We start from the raw sequence: 21,535 nt of genomic DNA, 5'->3' as shown, positions 1-21,535 counted from the left end.
CCATGTGGCCCGGCGGGGGTGATGAGGTGGGTGTGACTGGTGCAGTCCTTACTCAGGGGCAGTATGCACCTGCCGGCATGCCCCAGGCCGGACCCATCTAAAACAGAGTGGAACCCATGCTAGCTGGTATCACGAGGCGTACAGGCACCATTCGTGGTGATGTGTAGGCTTACCATTGTGGGCTTGCACATCATCACAATGAGGTCTGGCGTCTCCTGAACTGGCTAGCTATGTTCCTGGTCTCGAATTGGGTGTGTGGGCTGGCCTCTTATGCAACCCCCTCCTTGTCTTCCTCCTCTGTGCGCCAGTCATCCTCCCTGGCGCCTTCCGACCCGGATACCACCAGGGGGCGCTGTGTACCTGTCCCAACCATGTCAGCCAGTCTGGTGGAGATCACATCCCTGCCTGAATTGGGAGTCAACGTTGGATCAGCCGAGGTGGTCACCACGCTGATACAGGCTATGACAGGAGCTGTGGCAATGGAGGAAGAGCAGGCACACAGGATCAGGGCACGTGCCAGACGCCCCTGGGTAATTTCATCAGCCCAGAGGCTGCCCAGGCAATGCAGGCACCGGGCAATAAGGCAGCAGTAGGCTCTCAGTAGGAGGCTTTGTGACTCAGGGCATACCATCGAAAGGGAGCAGGTATCCAGAGTCAGGCAGGATGCAAATGTGGACCTTTGTATAAGGATGTCTTCTGTGTTGGAGCGGTAGGGGCAGCAAATCGGGGCAGAGAGGCAGCAGGCTCAGCAGGCAAGACTCACCATCGCCAGAGCAGAGATGGCAGTACGTCTGGCAGAGAGGCAGGCTGAGGACCTCGAGGAGACTTGCAGGGAGTGGAAGGGGATGGAGAAGATCATGCTGGAGTCCCTGCAAGCCCTCAAGGTTAGAGCGGAGGCCCGCCTAGGGCATTGGACACAGTGTACGATGATGCCCTGGCTGAAACATTGAGGGAGAATGGTGAGGAGAAGGATTAGCCTGCTGCCTTTGGAAATAGTTATTTAGATATAAGTTTCCGTTGTTTTGTTTTGGACTGTACTCCATTTTTTGTACATAGTTCCTCATGTGTGGTTTTGCTTTTATTTATTTCATTATTTGGAGCTCACTTTGGACGTTACCTCATGTTTTTTCATACATAGTTTTCTTGGTTTTTGTAATTTTGTGTTCACCATGCTGTAATGTACTTTTTTCTCATTTTGCTGCTATTGTAAATAACTTTCATGGATATTTTTGCATTCTTTTGATTTATTCATGTGCATATTTTGAACTATGATTTGCAGTGAGTATGAGCAAATTACAACTGTACAATATCATTTATTTTCTTAACTCACAGTCATTGTTTCTCAGATTATTTTTCAGTGTGCCACTTTGTTAGTCCTTTCAGTGTTCCTTGGTACTGACCATCCTTGGTCATGTGTGTGCTTACTTGCATGTATGTGTCATGTTTGCTATCCATTTTGCACGATGAATATACACATGTGGCTGACCAGTGGAGGAGCGTGAAGGGGGAGTTTGTGTGTGCACGGACAAGTGGCATTTGCTTTTACATGTGCAGCATCACTGTGTATTTGCCCTCACTGTGTTTGTGAGGGAGGTGCGTGGGGTGACTGTGGGAGTGTTACATGTTCACGATATGTGCACATGATTTGCTTGATCCTGCGCACACCCACACTGCCTCCCTCACATCCCCTGCACTTGGACTGTTTTTTTCTATATACAAACAGCCCTGACACCTGATGTGTGCACTTAGCCTTGCACTTGCCACCAGCTGGCCGCAGTTGTTTTATTTCTTATGATGTCCTTCCCTTGTACTGCAATGCCCCGTCCTCCTTTCCCCCTCACTTTTCTCCTTTCACACTTCCCATGCACTGGCGCCATCTCAATGTCACCTGACCTACCAAGATGGTTATCTCTGTCTTCACTCTGTTCCCCCTCCCCGGACTCGTTGCGCCTTCAGACACTTGTGTATAGGCGCATTATGAGTGACATGTCATTTGATATGATTTCATGTCATGTCCTTCACACATGGGAGCAACAGTGATGTGTTTATTAGGATAGCTGTTCTGGTAATGGCAGCTCATTGAGGCTCAGGCCCTGACACGCCTGGGCAGTGTCTTTTCATGTGGCACACATTGAGGCTGCTTTTTATTCTGTCATTGTGTGACTATTTCTCCATGGGGATTATTGACATGACATTGTCACATGGCCACCAGGGCCTCACTTTACCATTAACTTGTCAGATGTGTATGTTGGGAGATGGTTGCAGACAGCAATTGTGTTTGAGCAACTGGCACACTCAAGGATGTGGCCCAGGTGTATGCATTTATTTGTGTTTGCAGGATACATTTTGCTGTGGATGTTCATGGTGGTGTCACAACACGGCTGTCAAGGTGCACGACACGCCATCGATGGAGTGATCATGTGCCAGGGGCAGGCTTGGGTCACAGGTGATGGGGGCTGGGGTGTCCCATGTGGTGAGGGCTGCCTGCAGGGTGGGGTGATGGGGGCTGGGGTGTCCTATGGGAGAGGGCTGCCTGCAGGGTGGAGTCAAGGGTGATGGGGGATGGGGTGGGGGTGTCCCATGTGGGGAGGGCTGCCTGCAGGGTGGGATCACAGGTGATGGGGCTGGGGTGTCCCATGTAGAGAGTGCTGCCTGCAGGGCATGGTCATGGGTAATGGGGTCTGGGGTAGGGGTGTCCCATGTGGGGAGGGCTGCCTGCAGGGTGGGGTGATGAGGGCTGGGGTGTCCTATGGGAGAGGGCTGCCTGCAGGGTGGAGTCAAGGGTGATGGGAGCTGGGGTGGGGGTGTCCCATGTGGGGAGTGCTGCCTGCAGGGTGGGATCACAGGTGATGGGGGCTGGGGTGTCCCATGTAGAGAGTGCTGCCTGCAGGGCATGGTCACGGGTAATGGGGGCCGGGGTAGGGGTGTCCCATGTGGGGAGGGCTGCCTGCAGGGTGGGGTCACATGTGATGGGTGCTGGGATGGGGGTCTGCCATGTGGGGAGGGCTGCCTGCAGGGTGGTGTCATGGGTGATGGGGGCTGGGGTGGGGGTGGCCCATGTTAGCAGGGCTGTCTGAATGCTGGGGTGATGGGCGCTGGGGTAAGTAAGGGGCCGCCTGCAGGCTGGAGTGATGGGGCTGGGGTGTCCTGTGTGCAGGCGGATGCCTGTATGCTTGGGTGATGGGGTGACCCGTGTGAAGGCGGCTGCGTGCAGGATGGCATGATGGGCGATGGCGGCTGGGGTGTGGATGTCCCGTCAGGAGGGGTCTGCTTCCAGAGCATTGCGAGGTGCAGATGCACTATGTGGCTGTGGTGCTGCTGGGGATCGCAGGGTTTTTTCGAGCAATTCCGCTCGGCTGCGGGCAGGGAATGAGCTGAGTTTTCACATGATTTGGCTGGGGGGCAGCCGTGGATTGTGAGGTGTTTTCGCTCGATTACTCTGGGGTGCAGCCGGGGAACGCATGGAGTTTTCACGTGATTTGGCTGGGATGCAGCAGGGGTGCGTGCAGAGTTTTCACACGATTACGCTGGGGTGTGGCCGGGAAACTAACAGAGTTATTATGCGATTTGGCTGGGGTGTGGCTGGGGTACATGCAGCGTTTTCACACGATTACGGTGGGGTGCAGCTGGGGAATGCGCTGAGTTTTCACATGATTACGCTGGGGTGCGGCCAGGGAATGTGCAGAGTTTTCACGCGATTGTGGTGGGGTGCAGCTAGGGAGCATGCTGAGTTTTCATGCGATTTGGCTGGGGTGCGGCCAGGGTTTGCAAGGTGTTTTTGTGCGATTACACTGGGGTGCGGCTGGGGATCGTGCAGAGTTTTCACACTATTTGGCTTGGGTGCGGCCGGGGATTGCAAGGTGTTTTTGCACAATTTGGCTGGGGTGTGGCCGGGGATCGCAGGGAGTTTTCATGTGATTTGGCTAGGGGGGTTGTATGGTGGACCAGGGATGGCACGGAGGCTTGTGCCTTGTTAGGCATTTCACTTGCTTTTTACTTCACGTGGGGGCATGTTAGAGGCGTTACTAGTGCAGCTTGCTGCTCCTTGTGCCACGGCTACTGATGCCTCGGGAAATCCATGAATACATGTGTCGCGCAATCATTTCTCTGCGTCATGGCTGGCGCACGCTCCTTCTTGGCGCGCTGCGCTTGTGCCTTATCTGCTCCAGATTCTATGTATCGGGCCCTAAACTCGGTGGCATATAGAGAGAATTGATTACGTTTGTTTTGGAGACCAAATGGATCAGGTCATCCACAAATCCCATCCAATGGAGATGGAGATGGCCCAGCCTTATCGCAAAGATATTGTCCTTTTGACATATCTTATTCTCATCACATAGATACAAGTTGAAAAGGGTTTATGCCAAATTGCATCCCTGCTTTACCTCCGTATACGTTGGTATAGGGGGGGGTAAGTGCTCCCTCTTAATTAATTTGTACCCGAAAATGTGTATTTTGGTAAGCATTACAATTAGGCGAACCAAGATATGAGGCACACCCAGTATCAATATTTTATTCTACAAAAGATTTCTAATAACCCGATCAAAATCGATGGTCCTGTCCAAAGAGGCCATGTAAATGGGTTCAGAGTCCGACAGCTTGGAATGCTCCAAAATGTGGGCAATTGTAGTAGCATTTAGGGGTGTCACCATGAACTTGCGAAATCCGACCTGAAATCACGACAAACGGTTATGTGCTTGAATATATTGGTCAAGTTGGGCAAGAATAAAAATTGAGGAGACCTTAGATAAGCCATCCGTTAAGGCAATAGATTTAAAATGACCAGGATCACTGGGATTTCCTTTTTTATATATGGGAATAATGATTGCACTGAGCCTAGACTCATCTAGTCTTGCATCTGGTTAGACTGAAAAGTATGGTCACACTTGTGTTTTAGTCGAGCGGCCCAGAAGTGCGGGTCTGCTTTTAGAATGCAAGCAGGAATGCCATCTGGTTCCGCAGCTTTGCAATAGTTGAGTTTATCAATTGCGCCTTGAATATCTACAAGAGTCCATGGACACTGTTCTAGGACAGGTACATTCGAGATATTGAAAATGACGCCCCAATGCTGTTTTGGCATCTGCCATTTTTTGGAGGATGAAGGCTTCCCATTTCTCGGCTGGGATTGCGGTATTGAGAGGATTATTGGACGGGGAAGTCAAGCTTCTCAATGCTGCCCAGGTGTTCTCGGTATTGCCTCTGCATAGGTCAGTATTCATCCTCTGATTATCAGCAATTATGTAACTTCTGTTTTAAAGCTTTCATTGTATTTCTGTATAATTGACAGATGCCATTTTTCAAGCCTTTAAACTGGGAGCAGGACAAGAGTTGACTTTCAGTTCCCTTATTTATTTATTTATTTGATGTTTCAAAGTAGCCACTTCCGCATTGGACAAATGTGGGTGGATTTGAGATTGGTTAGATTCAATGGCCATCATTACAAGTTTGCAATCAAACACAAGGTGGTGCCAGGAGAACGAGACTAAACTGGAGAAGGAAGGCAGAAGGCTGAAAATCAAATCATTATTTCATTTTATTTTGATTTGATATATATAAAAAATCATTAAACATTTTAATCAGTTTTGTTATAAAAAAAAACATCCTATACATCCTGCATCCATACACTCATTCAATCTAAATACGTCCCTAAAACATTCAATTATTTTAAGATATTGAAGAGGAATATACAATTCATTTCCAATTGGTTAGATTCAATGGCCATCATTACAAGTTTGCCTGTCCGGAAACAAGGGTGCCAGTAAGCTTACCGGCACCATTCTTTCCGGACCGGCAAGCTACGAGTCTTCTGGCAGGTGCCGTTCCACCCGCCTGGTCTGATCCTTGCGGGTTAAACGGCACCCGCCAGCAGACTTTCACAGAAGCACTGTCCCTGTATTAACGGTGCCGGCGCATCCATGGTCCTATCAGACTCCATGGTAATGGGTATCAACATTTTAAGGGCCCTCCGGGGCTGTAATGCCCCGGTTATTCAGGCAAGTCAGGCGCCAGTAAATCATTACGGGTCCGGTGGCTACCTGTTGGTTTTTGCGCCACGGTTTCCGCCGGACTCGTAATGAGGGCCAATGTGTGTCATCTTGGACAGATGGAATTTAATTACAGTGGTATTCCATTTCTCTACACGCAGGGTATCAGAGCCATTGACGTTTAAGTCAGATGAACTGAGAATTTCCCTGCTCACCCTATAAATTAGTTCGGCAGAGCTTTGGATTGCACTGAACGGAGATAGTTGGCCGATTGACCTCTATCATTGCAAGCAATGGTAACTTTTCATGCGCGCGAAGTGGTATATTAACATTCAGTCTTATAGAAATATGGTCACCCAGCTTCAAATTTTCCACTCTGACCGGTTCACAAAATGTGCACAATTTGGAAGAGACAAAAAAATAATCAATAAAGGAACTCAACATTCCTCGTTGCCAAGTGCAGTTGTGGTCACCCACTTCCATTTCTACCGTCTGCAGATTCCAGTCTTCTAAATATTCCTGCCATTTTAGCCCTCTCCTTTTTGAAACGATTTGAGTTTTAGGTATAGTTGATGTAAAAGAGGGGGTAGTTATATTGAGGTATGCAGGATTAAAGTCTCCTCCGAAGATAACATAGCTGTTGGGATGTCGAATACAGAGATCCTCTAGCAGACTGTCTGTGAGAAGATGCAATCATTGGCATTGTGGCCTGAATCCAATAAATCGAAATGATCAGAAAGACTAAGGGCCTGATTTATGGAATTATTTGCGTAACGCAGATTTGCGCGCCTTTCTGCCCGAAAATCCCTGTTTGAAGTATGGAGCTTTTCGGGCAGAAAGGCGCGCAAATCTGCGCTTTTCATGCAAATAATTCCATGAATCAGGCTATAGATTGGCTGCATGGGCTAAATTCTATAACTAATTGTTAATTCTAACTTTCAATCAAAGTGGTTTAGACTTTAAGGTTATTGTCCACTAAGATTTAGAGGCCCTCCCCCTGAGAGGCTTACCCAGAAACCCTTGCGGTATTCTTATTTTGCCTGCGCCGCGACATTTGAATGTAAGTAGAATCTTTTTTTTTCTTTAGAGGGTTAACGTCTCGAGTGTTTTTGAAGTCATTTCCTGGGCAGGGCTGTGAGTGCATCCGGGCACCCTATCTGGGAGAGGCCCCGGATATCCCCTCCAGGCCCCGCGCACTGCACTCCCCTGTTATCCATCATCCAGCTTGGCTGCTCGGATTGCCTGGCTGACAGGTAAGGGGGAGACAACAAACTCCTGAACATTCACAAGGGGCATTATCTGTGCCAGCATTCATGAACAGGTGGGGCCTCTGCCCACACAGGAGCGGCCCAAGAGGGTGGGGCCTCTGCCCACACAGGAGCGGCCCAAGAGGGTGGGGCCTCTGCCTACACAGGAGCTGCCGAAACAGCATACCACCTCTTCTGGGCATGCCTGTTTGCATGGAAACTGCGCCATGCAGGGCCCTGAACACTGAGTTGAGTGCTCACATCCCGCCCCAAGACGTTATACACCAGTCTGTGCTGTATGGACTCTTTGCACAGACCCACACAGTAGAGGCAATCCAGGACTGCTGGAGGATCCTCTGCTGCCTGAAGGACATTCTCCTCTACGCAAAGAAACGCCTGGTCCTCAATGATGAGCTGCTGACAACCGAAACGCCTGGTCCTCAATGATGAGCTGCTGACAACCGTAGCCTGCCGCGGGATGGTCCACGGCCTGCTAAGAGACTACGAAATCAAGGACAGCCTGGAAGATCGGGGGCCTGAGTAAAACACAGGAAATCACCCAAAAAAAAAAAAAGAGAACTCTTTAACCTACTCAGGCAAAAACACGAACATTGTGTAAACCACAGACTCTGAAAAGAAAATATATATGTACCCACCCAAATGCCCAAAGTAAAATTGAAACCACCCCTTCTGCTTTGAAGGGGGAATGTAATTGCCACAAAAGTCTTCTTATTGAATTGAATTTATTACCCTTGTATCATCTTTAAGCACTTAATAAAGATATTTTTACAAAAAATTAAAAAAAAACTTGTGGCGGGTGATTCCCAATCAAGCAATTTTTGGAGGCCTGATGGGCCTTTTATACTGGTGAGAAAATCAGCGAACGTGATAGGGTTCTTGTTTCTGTTTTTGTTACGCTAACGCGGAATCACGTGACTGGTCTCAGGGCTGATTTTAAGGCGTCACCGCTTTTCTCCTTTTGCCTTTCAGGTTCTCAAGATCACTGCGTCATTTTAGTTCTCCACAAACCTGCAAATAAAATCCTAAGCAATGGGGCCCACGTGCCTGAGCTCAAGAAACCGTCTGATGTTCGTGCATCGACACTGTCATGTTGTGGTGGAGTCATATAGACCCCCCCCTGGCAGCACAGGTAATTTCTGTCCTAGTGTAATAGTGACCCCCAGACTATAGTGCCAAGACTCTAGATGCAGTATACGCATGAGTCATGCAGTCCATCATAAGATGATTTGCTATTTATACAGCACTGTTTCCAATGTGCGCTAATTAAACATTTACATACACTTATTATCGCCACCACGGCTATCGGTGCTCATTTATAGACCCCAGAAGGATGAAAGGAAGGGGAAGCTTTTCCTTGTGGGGATTTGAACCTTCCACTTACAGATCAAAGCAGTGAGCACTGAACCCAATGAGCTATCTCACTGGCATATTAAACTCTTACTGGAGTGGGGAAGTCACTATGGTACTGGTTACTGGAGCCCCCATGGGATGCAGCACAGCGGCCACCCAAATACTAGTGCAGTGGACTCCCTCAATCAAGTGCTCATCCTCTATCTTCCTAACGCAGCAGCGCAAGCGGCACTGAACACTCCCCTCACACTGCAGGAACTGCACCTTGCGACCAAATCTTTCAAGACAGGCAAAACAACGGGAAGTGACGGTCTCCCAGCCAAATTTTCCGTCACTATGTGGGACATAGTAGGATCAGACCTACTCGAGGTGTATGAAGAGATGGTCGCAGGTGGTAGCATGCCTCAGTCTATGAGAGAAAGTATCATCACGCTCTTGTACAAACGGAAGGGTGAGAGGTGTGACCTCAAGAACTGGAGGCCCATCTCTCTCCTAAGCGTGGACTACAAGATTCTGACAAAGACAATGGTGACTAGACTCAGGGGTGCTATCAGTGAGATTGTCCACCCTGACCAGACCTGTGGGGTCCCTGGACGTAGGGTCACTGACAGCCTCGCCCTGATCAGGGACACAATCCAGTATGTCACGGACTGCAAGGTACGGGCATCGCTGGTGCGCCTTGACCAGGAGAAGGCCTTCGACCATCTCTCCCATGAGTTCATGGACAGGGTCCTAAAAGGGTTTGGGCTGGGGGAATTCTTCTGCAGTTATGTTAGAGTAATGTATAAAGACATATTCAGTTCAGTCATGGTGAATGGTTTGAAAACAGACCTCTCTCCAGTAAAGTCTGGGGTTAGGCAGGGCTGTCCTCTCTCGCCCCCTATGTTTGTTTGCATTGTAGAGCTCTTGGCGGAGTACATCTGGAATAACCCAGACATCAGAGGCTTCCCGGCACCAGGAGACGTGAGAAGAGAGGTGAAGTGTTTGCTCTACATGGATGACGTCACCCTCTTCTGTGCAGTCAATCGGTGTCAGAGCTTCTGAGGACCTGCAAAGACTTTGGCCAGGCATTGGGCGCAAAGATATCCCAGACCATGCTGTTTGGACACTGGGATACCAACCAGGAGCCCCTTCCCTGCCCAATCGAGAAGGATTTCATCAAGATCCTTGGGGTCTGGTACAGGAAGGAGGGGGCAGCGCTGAAAAGCTGGAAGGAACACCTGGCCAAGGTCAAACAGAAACTGGGTCTCTGGAGTCTCCGGAAACTGAGCATGGAAGGGAAAGCTCTGGTGTTGAGAAATAATGTGCTGACTGTCCTGCAGTATGTGGCCCAAGCGTGGCCTCTCCCAGCCAGTGAGGCGTGAGCCATCAACGCCATGGTCTTCCATTTCGTCTGGGGTGCAAAGATGGACAGAGTTAAGAGATCGTCCATGTACAAGGAGCCTCGCAAAGGGGGGAAAGGAATCCCGGACCTCCCTACGATACTGTGGGCCTTCTTCGCCTGCACCTGCGTTGGATTTCCCTGGGTAACACCAACAAGACCCACTCAGCCTACCTCCTTTTCCGCTTCTTCCTCACACCAACATGGAGGAGGCTGGGCTGGGACAAGTGGGAAAACTCTGTCCCGTACAACTGGTCGCTCCCTTGGTACTACAGGGAGATGGAAAAGTTCATAGCGGATTTTGGCCTTCAGGGGGTGCCTGCATTGTGGAACCCGAGGACGATCCACACCCTGATCAGGACACAGTACACCACAGACCCCATTGAGGATCTGCCAGCGGCCAAAGTTACCCAGGTGTGAGAAAATGTGGCATCAAACTCTGGAACATTCACAAAGACATTGCCTGGCTGACGGCGAGGGAGGCACTATCTGTGCGAGCATTCATGAACAGGAGGGGCCTCTGCCCACACAAGAGCTGCCCAAACGGGTGCCCGGCAGAGGAAACAGCGTTCCGCCTCTTGTGGGCATGCCCCTTCACAAGGAAACTGCAGAGGGCCCTGAACACTGAGCTGAGTGCTAACATCCCTCCCTAAGACATTATACAGCAGTCTGTGCTGTATGGACTCTTTGCACAGACCCACGCAGTAGAGGGAATCCAGGACTGCTGGAAGATCCTCTGCTGCCTAAAGGACATTCTCCTCTATGCAAGGAAATGCCTGGTCCTCAATGGGGAGCGACTGACAACAGAGGCCTGCCGCAAGATGGTCCACGGCCTGCTAAGAGACTATGAACTCAAAGACAGCCTGGAAGATGGGGGATCTGAGTAAATAAAACCCCCACCCCAGGCAATCCTCCAAATGAAGACTCTTAGCCTTCTCAGGCAAAAACACGAACATTGTGTAAACCACAGACTCTGAAAAAGAAAATATATATGTACCCACCCAAATGCCCAAAGTAAAACTGAAACCACCCCTTCTGCTTTGAAAAGAAGAAAAAGAAGAAAAGGGGTGGCACAAGTGTATCACTTTCAGCACTGACCCTAAATAAGGAAGAATAGGAATACCAAATAATGCGTCTTTCTGGAATTCTATACAATAATTGATAGACTCATTAAAGGTTTATTTCAGGCACACTTCAGGAGGTGAGTCACTGATTTAGTCTGTTCTTAAACGCCTCAACTCAGCCTTTAATCCTTCTGAGGTCGATACATGAGTACCAACACAGGTTGGGTGATATTGGGTGTATATTTTTTCTATATAAAGCGCTTAAGCGTAAGTGCTATATAACACATCATTATCATTTGGTCATGGTGCTTGCATTCACAGTAATTTGGTAATATGGCCCTATACACACTGATTTTAACGATGCATATGGCGATCCATTCTTGTATGAAATGTACATCACATTATAGTGATATCGTAACCATATTTTTTGTAGTGTACAATGCTATGTGATAGCACTTCCTGTTTTGTCAATGGGTGAAAGGTTGCGTTCCATCGCTTCCCGCGATATCACTTCGGGGTGGGATCAAAAGACATCACTTCCTGTGATGTCACCACGGGTCAAGGGTCGTGTGATGTCACTTCCGCTACCCCTGGCAATTTGGTGAAATCACGTCCCTGCCCTTGTATCATCTTTAAGCACTTAATAAAGATATTAAAAAAAAATTTAAAAAAAGTTCACACGATCACTGCGTCATTTTATTCAGACTGCCCACGTGCCTGAAGCTCAAGAAACCATCTGTGGTATGGTACATTGGTATAGCTAGCGCCTTAAGTGAGCCGGGGCTTGCCTTGGGGCGAGCCCCGGCAGTCTCCAGAAAGGGTTCCCGAGCCGGGGCCTGCTGGCGCCCACCCCTCACTAGCCCCAGCAACGCTTTTCTTTTTTCTAAATTGAAGTACTGACATCTGCAAGCAGCATTGTAAACAGCTGACTCACCCGCCAAGCCTCCTGCACGCCCATTCATTTCAATGGTCTCTCACCTGCCAAAACCAAAATCGAGTGTTTTAACCCGCCTTTGCGACACAAATGTTCTATAGCTAATAGTTAATTCGAACTTTCAATCAAAGTGGTGTAGACTTCAAGGTTATTGTCAACTAAGATTGTGAGGCCCGAAGCAGGTCTACCAGCAGCTCCACACTTGGCTGCTTGTGTATACGTGGTGTAGCCATTAATGAGAAAGTGGTCCAATTTATTATTTTTATTTTATTTATTTATTTACATTTTACAGACAGAATATAAAAAAACAGTAAACATCAGAAACTTATAATACATCAGCAGAGACAACTATAACAATCAAGAAGAGGGAGGAAAGAAAGAAGAAAAAAAAGAAAAATTATTTCATAAAAGATCATTACATTTTCCCCAGATTTTGTCATAAACGGTCAGTTTATTTTTCAATTTGTGAATCGTTTTTTCAATCTTTGAAAGTTTGTGCATCTCCTCGAACCACTCGTCAAATATAGGAGCTATCCTACTTTTCCAACATCGATGAACCATGCGCCTGCCCACAATTGCACAGCTGAAAAGCAATTTTTTATTTGCAAAATTGAGTTCAGTTAATTCAGAATCATCCCCCGGTATCATTGTTTGGAAATCTAAATTAAGACTCACTCCCATGATCTCCACAATTGAATCAAGAAATAAAAAAATAAAAAATGAAAATGCTGCAGTGCCGAGGACCGCCGCTAGACGTCCCCACCGGAGTTCATATGGAGTCTAAATGCTGCAGTGCCGAGGATCACCTGCAGAGGCCCCCACAGGAGATCATATGGAGACTAAATGCTGCAGTTCCCAGGATCGCCTGCAGAGGTCCCCACAGGAGATCATATGGAGTCTAAATGCTGCAGTGCCGAGGACCGCCGCTAGAGGTCCCCACCGGAGATCATGTGGAGACTAAATGCTGCAGTGCCGAGGACCGCCGCTAGAGGTCCCCACCGGAGATGACGCGGCTTCCGACGCTTGCGCTGATATTTACTGGACCCGAAGATTAAGATATTCCTCAAGATTGGTTGTCAGGCCTTAATGGAATTAAACAAACAAATGAAACTCCTCGTACGCCCCAAATGCGATGCAAATGACCCCCGGCCTCGCCCCCAATCGTGAAGTCAAATTTTGAATGTGAATAAAGTGGAATATTAAGCATAAATGAAATAAAAACGGAAACAACACAGACTGTGGGCCATGCGAGAGCAGGATATCCGCTTACCCAGAAACCCCTGCGGTATTCTTATTTTGCCTGCGCCGCGACATTTTAATGTAAGTAGAATCTTTTTTTTTCTTTACAAGGATAACGTCTCGAGTGTTTTTGAAGTCCTTTCCTGGGCAGGTCTGTGAGTGCATCTTGCCCTCAGCTTCCGGGCACCCTGTGTTTGAGGGGCGCCGGATCTCCCGTGCAGGCCCCCGCGCGCTGCGCTCTCCAGATATCCATCATCCAGCTTGGCTGCTCGTCACCCGCACTCGTGGCGGGTGATTCCCAATCAAGCAATTTTTGGGAGGCCCGATGGGCCTTTAGTGCACGTGCAAAGATAGACTGTGATGCGCTCCTTGTCTACCCTGGTCTCGCTACTGTTGGTTGCTACTCACAGGGCTCGACTGGCACGATAATGTCCTTTAAGACAGACGCCTGTTGATGTACTTCTAGCTGCTTCAGTGCGCTTGCAAAGCTGAGGGGAGTGTTGCAGGCAACGGCCTTGTCCTTTGTTTGGTCCAGAGACTCTCTGGCACTTAGGAAGCATGCTTGCAGAGCTTAGCAGCGCATGCTGTGTGCTGGCTGGGTACCATTTCTGGAGCTGCTGGAGGGTCCTCTAGATTCAGTATCTCCCTCTGTTCTCTGCTGTATGTTTAGGGGAGGGATTTTGCTTCCCTCTTCGGAAATCCTGGCCTTTCTTCACTGGTGGAAGCTGTAAGCCTGTACCTTCAGACAGGGTCCAAATGAGGTATTCGGGTTACTCCTTGCAAAGTCTTCAGATGATCTGCCTAAAAGAGGGGATCGGCCCTCTTTTAAAGCCAAATGGGCCACAGCGATTGGTGTAGGCTAAGCCTACCTTAAGGAACCAATCCTGGGTCACCACCAACAATCTTCTGTTATGCGTGAGGTCATAACCAAAGTGCTTTGCCGCAGAAAGGTAAAGGGTTGAAAACATGTACTACTCACTTCCACCCATTTTCCTGTCTGTTGTGGATCAAAGGCTCTCTCTGGTTCCTGATTAAAGCGACAGGTCTCCCTTGAAGTTATGGCGAGAACATACTTTCTCTCTGTATCAAATCACATACTCCTACCCTCTGTATGGGGTCCCACAGCGGAGCTTGCCTACTGTAAACACATGTACCAGACATGACACTTCACTGCCGGGATCTTGCTTCAGGTTGACACAGTGTATATCAAAGGTTGTGGGGGTTTTCCTGTTTTGTGTTCACCTCTGCAGCTAGACCCTGTGAGAGCATGTTTGAAGTATACTCTATTAGTATGCTAATTATGTTTAATTGCTGCCACCATTCTGAAGAGAGTAAACAAACGGACAGGGCGTATCCATGCAGCCTCTGATAGTTAAGTAGGGTGGCCATGGCAGGAGGAAGGTTTTGTCCTCTCAATTCTGAGATGCCTTCATGTACTCTTGGCTGTCACATTCCAACTAAATGTAACAGGGAGGACTGTGCCTGTAGGCTGTGTCCACCCAGAGTACACAGGTCTATATATATGTCATGAGGAGAGCTTAGGGAAATGTGTGCACATTAGCCACACACATTTTCCAGAGGTTGACCTTCTCTCATTCAAGTTCATGTACATTTTCAGAAAAGTCCAGGTGAGCACACACCCACCCTGCGGATGGGCGAATTCCTCACACTTTTATTCCAAAATATATACCACACACAGATGATACAGAAACTCAAAATGATATACAGAGTCATCTCACATATAATTATAATACATCATTCACCATTACATTTTTTGGTTTGTATTCACAGGAACAGCAGCACATAATAACTATCTCCAATTGAGCTCTCTCATTTCATTTCAGGGATCTATACCAATTATTTCTATTACATGCAAAGATTATTCAAACATCAACATTGCTCTCACAGAACAGTCAACAACACTGATTTCTAAGATCTATAACAGGCCAGCAGGGAGGGCACCCATGGAAAGCCTTAGGATCATGTGTCACACGATTGGGGACATTCAAAACGTTAAAAAAACAACCCCCTTTGATTATCGCAATTGGGAACTTCAACGTGCAGTATGAACCAATAGATGTGTTAAATGGTCTCTGGGAGGACCAGGATGTAGCGTTTGGGATTCCAAAATTGGAGTCTGTTAAACCTATTAGGCAACACCCTGGTGCTATAAAAGCTGGTAGGTTATTCTATGAGGCAGGCTTGCGCTCGTGCAATGGGAGGATCCCCCCAGAGAAGCCTGCATTTGTAACTTATAAGGTACGCAGGGCAGCTCACAAATATATTATATTCTGCTCAATGTGGTATACTGGTATGTGGTTACCAGAGAGTTGGAGGTGGGTGAGCAGAGTTCTTGAGAATGAACATGCTTTGGAAGAGGAAGTTGGAGGTAAAGCGGTCCCAGGCACCAGAAAGCCTTGAGGATGATGCAAAGGGACTTGAAGTTAATCCTTGCAGACACGGGGAGCCAGTGAAGAGATTTGAGAGGTGGGGAGATACCATCCCTGAGCTTGATGCCAAGGACAAGTCTTGCAGTCCTGTTCCGGATAAGCTGTAAAGGTCGAAGAGTAGAAGTGTGTAGACTTAGAAAGAGGGTGTTGCAAATGTCCAGCCTAGAGTGGACCAGCGCTTTGGAGACAGTGAGCTTCTGGGGAACAGTGAGAAAAGGAAGAATACCTCTGACATTGAAGCAAGTAAACCATTAAAATACTGGGTTCGATTGTGGAGCACCCCGGAGCTTGCTAAATATAGGGAAGCAATTTTGAGCCTGCAGAGTGTCCCTGGGGCAGGATCGCTCCCCTGGCTCAGGAGCATTTGTAAAGGCTTTGAGGCCCTTAACTTATCAACCTTTTGGTCTAAAGCTGCTGAATTGTCAACTAGCTCAAAGAAGGTGGCCCAAATTAAGTGTAATGATGACTCAACAAGGAAAATGTACAGGGCATGTACCGCACTAAAGACTGGCAAAGCTTTTTTAATGGTGAAAGAAAATGTGGGCTTTGAGCCATATTTAGATTGGATAATACATGGGTACGTCTGAGGCCTGTTTTTCCAACTACCTCACTGACACACTAAAAGTTGCCTTTTTTACAGCTAGGTGGGCCTGTCCCTCAGACACCCAATTTAAACTCTGTGATGATTCTGAGGAGACAATAAAGCATTTTTCTGTGTCCTGAGTACCTGGACCTTAGGAAATGCTATCTTGTCCCTATAAAGCAGAGTGATGCAGCTGCAACATTCAATAAAAGTGCTAAAAGAAAAAGCGCTACTGACATGAACGCTATCTATTTCATTGCAAAATGTATTCATAGAGCATGGTTAAGAAGAGCGAATATGTGTTGTAAGAATGAAAACTATAGATGTAACTAGGAATTTGATTTTTAAATACAGCCAATTATGAAGGGTTCTTAATTTAATATGTTTTGTTTTGTATGGGTGTATATGAATTTTAAGCCTTCTAATCGTTTTAATTGTAGTACTGATTTTATGGTTAACAATGCCAAATTAAGCTTGTTTGATGGATCCAGGAGTGCCTGGTTTCCCAGTGCCAGGTGTAGGGGTTTGTACCCATCAAGTCCTCATGCAAGGGGGCCAGAGACATCCCCAACCCCCAGCATAAGAGAATCCCACTCAACTCCTCGTAGTGTGTTTAAGGGAGTAGTTGAAAGTGGTACAACCGAGAGCTCATTCAACTTGGTACCCTCGGCACAATTCGAGTTGAAACCCCCTCCTACTATGATGGCGTGTGGAAGGCCTCGTTTCAACCAATCAGCCATTAACGAAGTCAGGGCTGCTTGCATGGAGGCCAAAGATGACCTAGATGGATTCCAAGACAGGTTGACTATAAGGATTTCCATACTCCCTGGTTCAGAAAGAAGGCCTACAGCCAAAAGGCCCTCATGTAGAGAGTTAATACAGCAAGCCTTGACTATCAGGTTTAGGTCTAATGCAATAGCCAACCCCCCACTAGGGTGTCCTATAGCGCCTCTAGTGGCTGACTTAGCCAACCCCCCACAAGGGCGCCCCTTAGCTCCTCTAGTGGCTGACTTAGCCAACCCCCCACTAGGGTGCCCCATAGCTCCTCTAGTGGTTGAATTGGCCGACCCCCTGCCCACTAGGGCAGCTAGTGGCTCACTTAGTCAACCCCTACCCCTCCACGAGTCCCATAGCTTCTCTAGTGGCTGACTTAGCCAACCCCCCACTAGGGCGCCCCTTAGCTACTCTAGTGGCTGACTTAGCCAACCCCCCACTAGGGCGTCCCATAGCTCCTCTAGTGGCTGACTTGACCAACCCCCCACATGGGTGTCCCATAGCTCCTCTAGTGGCTGACTTATCCAACCCCCCACTAGGGCGTCCCATAGCTCCTCTAGTGGCTGACTTAGCCAACCCCCCACTAGGGCGTCCCATAGCTCCTCTAGTGGCTGACTTAGCCAAACCCCCACACCGGTGTCCCATAGCTCCTTCAGTGGCTGACTTAGCCAACCCCCCCCACTAGGGTGTCCCATTGCTCTAGTGGCTGATTTAGCCAACCCCCCACACGGGTGTCCCATAGCTCCTTCAGTGGCTGACTTAGCCAACCCCCCCACTAGTGAGTCCCATTGCTCCTCTAGTGGCTGACATAGCCGACCCCCTCCCCACTAGGGTGTCCCATAGCTCCTCAAGTGGCTGACTTAGCCAAACCCCCACACAGGTGTCCCATAGCTCCTTCAGTGGCTGCCTTAGCCAACTCCCCCACTAGGGTGTCCCATTGATCCTCTAGTGGTTGACTTATCCAACCCCCCACACGGGTGTCCCATCGCTCCTTCAGCGGCTGACTTAGCCAACCCCCCCACTAGGGTGTCCCATTGCTCCTCTAGTGGCTGACTTAGCCAACCCCCCACACGGGTGTCCCATAGCTCCTTCAGTGGCTGACTTAACCAACCCCCCCCCCCCACTAGGGCGTCCCATTGCTCCTCTAGTGGCTAACATAGCCGACCCCATCCCCACTAGGGTGTCCCATAGCTCCTCTAGTGGCTGACTTAGCCAAACCCCCACACAGGTGTCCCTTAGCTCCTTCAGTGGCTGCCTTAGCCAACCCCCCCACTAGGGTGTCCCATTGCTCCTCTAGTGGTTGACTTATCCAACCCCCCACACGGGTGTCCCATCGCTCCTTCAGCAGCTGACTTAGCAACCCCCCCACTAAGGCATCCCATAGCTCCTCTAGTGGCTGACTTAGCCAACCCCCCACTAGGGTGCCCCATAGCTCCTCTAGTGGCTGACTTGGCCGACCCCCTTCCCACTAGGGCATCCCATAGCTCCTCTAGTGGCTCACTTAGTCAACTCCTACCCCTCCAGGAGTCCCATAGCTTCTCTAGTGGCTGACTTAGCCAACCCCCCCTAGGGCGTCCCATAGCTCCTCTAGTGGCTGACTTAGCAAACCCCCCACTAAGGCGTCCCATAGCTCCTCTAGTGGCTGACTTAGCCAACCCCCCACACCGGTGTCCCATAGCTCCTTCAGTGGCTGACTTATCCAACCCCCCACTAGGGCGTCCCATAGCTCCTCTAGGGGCTGACTTGGCCAACCCCCCACTAGGGCGTCCCATACCTCCTCTAGTGGCTGACTTAGCAAACCACCCACACGGGTGTCCCATAGCTCCTCTAGTGGCTGACTTATCCAACCCCCCACTAGGGCGTCCCATAGCTCCTCTAGTGGCTGACTTGGCCAACCCCCCACACGGGTGTCCCATAGCCCCTCTAGTGGCTGACTTGGCCAACCCCCCACACGGGTGTCCCATAGCTCCTCTAGTGGCTGACTTATCCAACCCCCCACTAGGGCGTCCCATAGCTCCTCTAGTGGCTGACTTAGCCAACCCCCACGCGAGTGTCCCATAGCTCCTCTAGTGGCTGACTTAGCAAACCCCCCACTAAGGCATCCCATAGCTCCTCTAGTGGCTGACTTAGCAAACCCCCCACTAAGGCATCCCATAGCTCCTCTAGTGGCTGACTTAGCCAACCCCGACACGGGTGTCCCATAGCTCCTTCAGTGGCTGACTTAGTCAACCCCCCACTAGGGTGTCCCATAGCTCCTCCAGTTTTTGAATTGGCCGACCCCCTGCCCACTAGGGCATCCCATAGCTCCTCTAGTGGCTCACTTAGTCAACCCCTACCCCTCCACAAGTCCCATAGCTTCTCTAGTGGCTGACTTAGCCAACCCCCCACTAGGGCGCCCATTAGCTACTCTAGTGGCTGACTTAGAAAACCCCCCACTAGGACGTCCCATAGCTCCTCTAGTGGCTGACTTAGCCAACCACCCACACGGGCATCCCATAGCTCCTCTAGTGGCTGACTTAGCCAACCCCCCACTAGGGCATCCCATAGCTCCTCTAGTCGCTGACTTGACCAACCCCCCACTAGGGCGTCCCATAGCTCCTCTAGTGGCTGACTTATCCAACCCCCCACTAGGGCGTCCCATAGCTCCTCTAGTGGCTGACTTAGCCAATCCCCAACTAGGGCGTCCCATAGCTCCTCTAGTGGCTGACTTAGCCAAACCCCCACACGGGTGTCCCATAGCTCCTTCAGTGGCTGCCTTAGCCAACTCCCCCACTAGGGTGTCCCATTGATCCTCTAGTGGTTGACTTATCCAACCCCCCACACGGGTGTCCCATCGCTCCTTCAGCGGCTGACTTAGCCAACCCCCCCACTAGGGTGTCCCATTGCTCCTCTAGTGGCTGACTTAGCCAACCCCCCACACGGGTGTCCCATAGCTCCTTCAGTGGCTGACTTAACCAACCCCCCCCCACTAGGGCGTCCCATTGCTCCTCTAGTGGCTGACATAGCCGACCCCCTCCCCACTAGGGTGTCCCATAGCTCCTCTAGTGGCTGACTTAGCCAAACCCCCACACAGGTGTCCCATAGCTCCTTCAGTGGCTGCCTTAGCCAACCCCCCCACTAGGGTGTCCCATTGCTCCTCTAGTGGTTGACTTATCCAACCCCCCACACGGGTGTCCCATCGCTCCTTCAGCAGCTGACTTAGCAACCCCCCCACTAAGGCATCCCATAGCTCCTCTAGTGGCTGACTTAGCCAACCCCCCACTAGGGTGCCCCATAGCTCCTCTAGTGGCTGACTTGGCCGACCCCCTTCCCACTAGGGCATCCCATAGCTCCTCTAGTGGCTCACTTAGTCAACTCCTACCCCTCCTGGAGTCCCATAGCTTCTCTAGTGGCTGACTTAGCCAACCCCCCCTAGGGCGTCCCATAGCTCCTCTAGTGGCTGACTTAGCAAACCCCCCACTAAGGCGTCCCATAGCTCCTCTAGTGGCTGACTTAGCCAACCCCCCACACCGGTGTCCCATAGCTCCTTCAGTGGCTGACTTATCCAACCCCCCACTAGGGCGTCCCATAGCTCCTCTAGTGGCTGACTTGGCCAACCCCCCACTAGGGCGTCCCATACCTCCTCTAGTGGCTGACTTAGCAAACCACCCACACGGGTGTCCCATAGCTCCTCTAGTGGCTGACTTATCCAACCCCCCACTAGGGCGTCCCATAGCTCCTCTAGTGGCTGACTTGGCCAACCCCCCACACGGGTGTCCCATAGCCCCTCTAGTGGCTGACTTGGCCAACCCCCCACACGGGTGTCCCATAGCTCCTCTAGTGGCTGACTTATCCAACCCCCCACTAGGGCATCCCATAGCTCCTCTAGTGGCTGACTTAGCCAACCCCCACGCGAGTGTCCCATAGCTCCTCTAGTGGCTGACTTAGCAAACCCCCCACTAAGGCATCCCATAGCTCCTCTAGTGGCTGACTTAGCAAACCCCCCACTAAGGCATCCCATAGCTCCTCTAGTGGCTGACTTAGCCAACCCCGACACGGGTGTCCCGTAGCTCCTTCAGTGGCTGACTTAGTCAACCCCCCACTAGGGTGTCCCATAGCTCCTCTAGTTTTTGAATTGGCCGACCCCCTGCCCACTAGGGCATCCCATAGCTCCTCTAGTGGCTCACTTAGTCAACCCCTACCCCTCCACAAGTCCCATAGCTACTCTAGTGGCTGACTTAGAAAACCCCCCACTAGGACGTCCCATAGCTCCTCTAGTGGCTGACTTAGCCAACCACCCACACGGGCATCCCATAGCTCCTCTAGTGGCTGACTTAGCCAACCCCCCACTAGGGCATCCCATAGCTCCTCTAGTCGCTGACTTGACCAACCCCCCACTAGGGCGTCCCATAGCTCCTCTAGTGGCTGACTTATCCAACCCCCCACTAGGGCGTCCCATAGCTCCTCTAGTGGCTGACTTAGCCAATCCCCAACTAGGGCGTCCCATAGCTCCTCTAGTGGCTGACTTA

Source organism: Ambystoma mexicanum, chromosome 4q, assembly GCF_040938575.1.
Source record: "Ambystoma mexicanum isolate Mex_15411 chromosome 4q, UKY_AmexF1_1, whole genome shotgun sequence".
NCBI classification, from domain to species: Eukaryota; Metazoa; Chordata; class Amphibia; order Caudata; family Ambystomatidae; genus Ambystoma; species Ambystoma mexicanum.
This window is presented reverse-complemented; position numbering follows the sequence as displayed.